The following is a 6061-nucleotide window of genomic DNA, read 5'->3' on the forward strand; positions in this document are numbered from 1 at the left end:
AAACACAGATAGACATTCCTCTGGTATTCCCTGCTTTCAGCCAGGATCCATCTAACATCAGCTACAATATCCCTAGTACCACGGCCCCTTCTAAAGCCAGCCTGGACTTCTGGCAGTTCTCTGTTGGAGTGAAAAAAAAAAAAAAACCACAAAAAAACCCAAACCAAAACCGTAATTTACTGTGACTCTTTTCTCATTGCAAATGAGCAAGTAATACAGATTTGGAGAGGTGTATTGCTGCTTCTCTTAACCATTTCAAGAAAACACAAGGATTACACTGAAGAGCTAGGATTACTTCTGTAAATATAAAACATATACAAAGTGCTAGTTTTAAAAGACTGCATGGAAAAAGACATTGGAAAGCATTGCTTAAAACAGGAAAGAACTTTCAAAATAGATGGTGTAAGCCTTAATTTAAAACAATAAAAATCATTCTTAAAATTCCTTAATAAATCCAAAAACCATTCAGAATAGTTAACCCAGCAAGTATTGTGGGAAATTAAGCTTTTTAACTTTCTCCTACCAGCACATAAGAAAGACAAGCAGAAGGGAATAGAGTGCTCAAAAATCCTCACCACCATGTTCTCAAAATTCTATAAAACAGAACAGCAAGTAATAAATGTTGGAGAGGATGTGGTGAGATAGGAGTGTGAAATAGTACAACCACTTTGGAAGGCAATTTGGCATTTCCTCGAAAAGCTGAACATAGAAATTCCATATGACCCAGCTAATCCATTGTTTGGAAGATACCCCAAGAATAATTCTTTAAGTTTTTAAAAGTACAGTGCACTGTTCTGGACCTGACTGAACAGGAGGTGCCACCATGGAAGTTGACATCTGCCACAACAAGGACCCAAAGGTCTGCCACAAGGAGCCCAAGAGCCAGGACAGGTTCCTGGTCAGGAAAGCCAACCCCTCTTCAACCAGGTTGTGTTGAAGAGGCTGTTCACGAGCTGCACCAACCAGCCACCCCTGTCCCTTTCTCGGATGATCTGAAAGATGAAACTTTCTGGCCAGGAAAACAAGACAGCTGTTGTGATGGGGATCATGACAGATGATATGTGGTTTCATAAGGTGCCTAGTTGAAGGCATGTGTGTGAACAGCCAGAGCCAGAGCCACATCCTCGAGGACGGAGGCAAGATCCTCACCTTTGACCAGCAGGCCTTGGACTGCCCAAGGCCTGCAGCACCGTGCTTCTCTTAGCGATGTGCAAGGGCTACGAAGTCGACAGGCATTTCGACAAGAGGCCAGGTATCCCACACAGCAACACAAAACCCTACGTCTGCTCCAGGTGCTCCAAGTTTGAGCAGGCCTGTGACCAAAGAGTCAGCTGTGGCTGCAAGAACTAACCCCAGATCCTGCCCTGTTATTAAAATCATATTGAGTGTTGGGGGAAAAAAGTACAGTGCATTGAGAATAATATAGTGCATATGTTATCTTAAGATATATATATAAGAATGATGAATGGTCAAACCACTACTAAATATTTTAATAAATATTATGAATATATAATACAAGGATAGAGGTCTTTGAAAGATGACAGATACACTTGAATTAAAGGTCTAGAAACAAACTCATGATTGTTGGTGTGTATGTCAAGAACCTATTACATGCAGATGACAAAATTTTGCTTGCTGAAACTGAGGAGGACCTGAAGCACTTGCTGCAAAAGGTCAAGGACTGTAGTGTGCAATATGGATTGAAGCTCAACATCAAGAAGACAAAGATTCTCACCACTGAGCCAATTGACAGCACCATATCAGAAGAAGAGGAGATTTAGATTGTTAACAATTACAACTTGCTTGGATCCACAAACAACACTTTTAACACCAGCAATCAAGAAATCAAAAGACGAATTGCACTGGGAAATCTGCTGTCATGGACCTCTCCAGAGAGGCGAAGAGCAACAATGTCAGTCTAGATACAAAAGTGTGCCTAATCCAAGCCATAGTATTCTCAATTACTTGTTATACTTCAGAGAGTTGAACAGTGACAAAGGATGACAAAAGACAAATATATGCCTTTGAGTTGTGGTGCTGGAGAAGAGTCTTGAACATACCATGGATGCCAATAAAACAAATAGGTCTGTCTTGGAGAGGGTGAAACCAAGTCTCTCCTTGGAGGCTAGGATTTTGAAGCTCCATCTCATTTACTTTAGGCACATGGCAAGAAGAAATTGGTCCTTGGAGAAGGACATCATGCTTAGAAGTATAGATGGACAGTATAGGAGAGGGAGACCCTGGACGAGATGGATTGATACAGTAATTACGGCAATGGGGGTTGGTGTGCCAGAATTATTGAGACTGGCACAGGACAGGGAAGGGTTCAGAGCTGCTGTGCATAGGGTTGCTATACATTGCAGGCAACCCAATGGCACATAAAAACAATACCATACTATGACAAGTTTGGAAGCAGGCGTGCCACTCACTTCCTAAATAACACTCCTCCAGAAACTCTAAGAACTTTGATAAATGTCAATAGTTGTATATAGAGGGGTTCCAGGCCTTTTGTTCATAGGGTTGCTATAAGTCATGAGGAGGAGAAGGAGAGGAGGAGGAAGAGGAAAAGGAGGAGGAGCAGGAGGAGGAGAAGAGTATGGTAAGTGAGTTCTGTGTAGCCGTTGGAATGAATTAGCAGACTTAGTAGTAGCAAGAGCCCTGAGAGAGATGGACGGTGTTAGACTACACAGAAGTATGTGCAAGGACCATGCAACAAGGATTTAGTTTTATGCTGTTGATGTTGATGGGACTCATTTTCTTTGTGGAGTTAGTGGACTTCATATGCAACCACCCCTAAACCAGCTAAACTCTTGTACAGTCTTGAAATTGAGACTAGCAGGAATTCCAAAATAGGACAGAGTCCACTAAGAAATTTGACAATATTAAAATTAAAAATTTCCATTTTAAAATCAAGCAATACTCTTAAGATACTGCCTAGAATATGCAACAAAGATAATAGTTGTATAACAAAATACGAAATAATTCTTACAAATCAACAAAACAAAGTGAGATATCCCATTGCAAATTTGCATTTAGATAGAAAACTCACAAAACAGACTATCCCAGTGACCAACAGGTATATAGTAAGCGTTTAAAGTAATTAATAATTAATAAAATGCAAGTTAAAGCAAAAATAGCATCATAATACTCATTTTAAAAGATTAAAATGGGGAAAAAGAATGACAGAAACAATTGATGGCAAAAATGTAGAGCTAAAGGAATAATTACATAAAAATGCTTGACATTTTCAAGTGAACCTGAGCAATCCACTGCAAATAAAAACATATTGTTAGTGAGTCATTTTTTTAACTCATAATGACCCTCTAAGACTAAGTAAAACTGCTTCGTTGGGTTTCTGAGGCTATTGTATTTACAAATTATCAGGACGGACTATTCACTAGGGGATATCTTGTTGAGGAAAGAAGCAGGTCAGTGAAATAGTGAAGACTCTCATTGAGAACTAACCCAGAACTGCAACAGCTGACTCACACGTAACCACAGTTGTGGGCGTGATGGAGAGTCTGGCAGTGTTTCATTCATTTGTACGTATGGCTCCTATGAGTCAGAACCAAATCAATGGCCTCTATAGCAGTCTGTGTGTGAGTCGATTGCCCATCTTTCTCCCAAGGAACAGGTAGTGGGTTTGAATCATTGCCCTTTTTGGTTAGCAGCCAAATGTTTATCCACTGCTCCACTAGTTGTTGTTTCTAAGTGTCTCTGTGAACAATGATATGAACCTTGTCTTAGCCCATACAATGCTCATCATTCCCATCATTCCATTCCTAGGTATACATGCCATGTTTTCCAAAATTCACACAAGAAAATCCACTGCAGTATTACTTGTAAAGGGAGCTCTGGTGGCCTAGTAGTAAAGAGCTACACTGCCAACACAAAGGCATGGGGTTCAAATCCAGCATTTACTCTACAGGAAAACTATGAGAAGTCTCCTATCGTGGGATTTACTTACCACTGAAAAACCACTGAGAATCAGCTATGGGTCAGCTCCATCTCTATAGAACTAAATTACTTGTAATAGTTCAAACTCAAAATCAATAATATAGATGATTTTTAAAATTACATGCATTCATACCATGTAATGATAAACTACAATGTTACTCAACACAATCAATTTTATAAGCATAGTGCTGAATAAAAGAATACTGTGTTCATAATATTAAGCTCAAAAGGAAGAAAATAATCTGAAGAAGAGAGGTGATAAGAAAGGTCCTGAGAAAAGCTTTAAGTTTCTAGTCATATTACTTTCCTTTTTTTCCCCCTTTTTCTTGTTAGGTATCAAGTCAGATCTGACTGGCACAGGAGGAGACTGACTACCTCTCCAGCGGAGCATCTGGTGGATTGGAATCACGTGTTTTCAGGATTGCAGCACAGCTTCTTGCCACTAGACCACCAGAGCTCCCTAATATTTTATTTCTTGATAGTTGTGATCACTTGGTAATTATTTATTCATGTGTACATTTACACTTTGTGTGCTTGTGTATGCTATTTGTCAATAAATAGGTTATTTAAAAATTACTTTTAAAGGCTGCTTATCAGCAGAAAATTATGCTACAGTATATGCGGAACAATTCAAAGATGTGATGGTTGTTTTGTATTTGTTATCTGCATTAAATTATAATAGCCAAAATGAATTTAGAATAGTATCCAGGCTTACACTGTTGCAAAGATAGGCCTACCAATTTCCAAGAAAAGTCTGGCACAAAACAGAGAAGTTCAGGCTTAATGACAGGATGTATGAACATCTAGGAAAGCCAAACTGGCCTGACTCATTTTTTTCACAAGTCTCACACATTTTTGAGAATCTGCTAATTATCCACAGAAGAAGGACAGATGATTTTCAGGAGTATATTCTGTGGGCCAAGCACATTATGTATTTTAAAGAAGCCAACTTCTAACAAGGTGAGAAACTAACACATCATTCCCCAAAGCACAGATTTCCTCTTCAGGCTGGAACAATTAAATATATCCAGAGTTCTTATTAGAGGATCTATCACACACTGATGTTCAACTGGGTTGGTTGGATGGATGGATGGATGGATGGATGGATGGATGGATGGATGGATGGATGATTGCAGAGATAAATAGATACATGAAGGAAGGGAGGGAGAGGGAAAGGAAATAATAGTAGCCAAGACATATTAGGTGTCTGGATAAAGAAGAATGAGTATGGTAGACACACAGAAGTATCCACCATGATGTCTGGCTTTAGATGGATATGTGGCAGGAATTATTCTTCACAATGAAAGTCTGATATAGAGTGTAAAATGTAAAGCAGAGAAAAGGCTCAAGTGATTTGAGTCAGCAGAATATTAAGAACTCAGATTGTACTTTCTTGATTTTTGAGGCCTCTGAAAGCTTTGCAGAAGACTTTAAACGTGGAAAGATCAATTTATTGACAATTCAAAAACCTTTTCTTACAGTGTTGAGTTAGACTAATTAAATCTATGGGTATTAAACTTGAAAATGCATGTGGTTTTATTGTTACTGTGCTGTTTTCTTGAGTCAGTTGAAAGAGTAGAATACTCTCATAGAACAGAACACACATGTAGGCGAACAGAAAGGGCAACATAGGTAGAACTTTCAAGCATGGAAATACAAAGGAGGAGGAACAGTTGTAAGCAGACACTAGTGATTGGAACATGGAATGTGAGAACCATGAATGTAGGAAAATTAGAAATTGTTATGAAAGAAATGGAACACATAAATATTGACATACTAGGCATTGGAGAGATGAGATGGACTGGCATGGGGCATCTTGAGTCAGATAATCATACGATATATTACTCCGAAGATGAAAAGATGAGGAAAAATGGGGTTGCCTTCATAGTTAAAAAAGTAATTTCTAGATCCATCTTGAAGTACACCATTGTGAGTGACAGGATTATATCCATACGCTTACAAGGAGTCCAGTGAATACCACTATCACCAGACCACCAACAACCAGAGCCAAAGAAGAAGAAATAGATGATTTCTACCAACTCTTACAGTGGGAGATAGATTGAACATGCAATCAAGATGCATTGATAATAATGGGTGACTGGAA

The 6061-nt window shown here is 38.9% G+C and overlaps 1 protein-coding gene and 1 pseudogene across 1 annotated transcript in view; one reads left to right on the top strand and one right to left on the bottom strand.

The window, feature by feature from the left end:
* Window positions 1–6061, bottom strand: part of LOC102850783 (protein FAM19A1-like) — a 1008886-nt gene that overhangs the window by 694940 nt on the left and 307885 nt on the right. The window lies entirely within an intron of this gene.
* Window positions 824–1350, top strand: LOC102856523 (annotated as a pseudogene).

The sequence above is a fragment of the Elephantulus edwardii genome, unplaced genomic scaffold, assembly GCF_000299155.1.
Source record: "Elephantulus edwardii isolate Elephantulus edwardi_28Jun2011 unplaced genomic scaffold, EleEdw1.0 scaffold00177, whole genome shotgun sequence".
Classification (NCBI taxonomy): domain Eukaryota; kingdom Metazoa; phylum Chordata; class Mammalia; order Macroscelidea; family Macroscelididae; genus Elephantulus; species Elephantulus edwardii.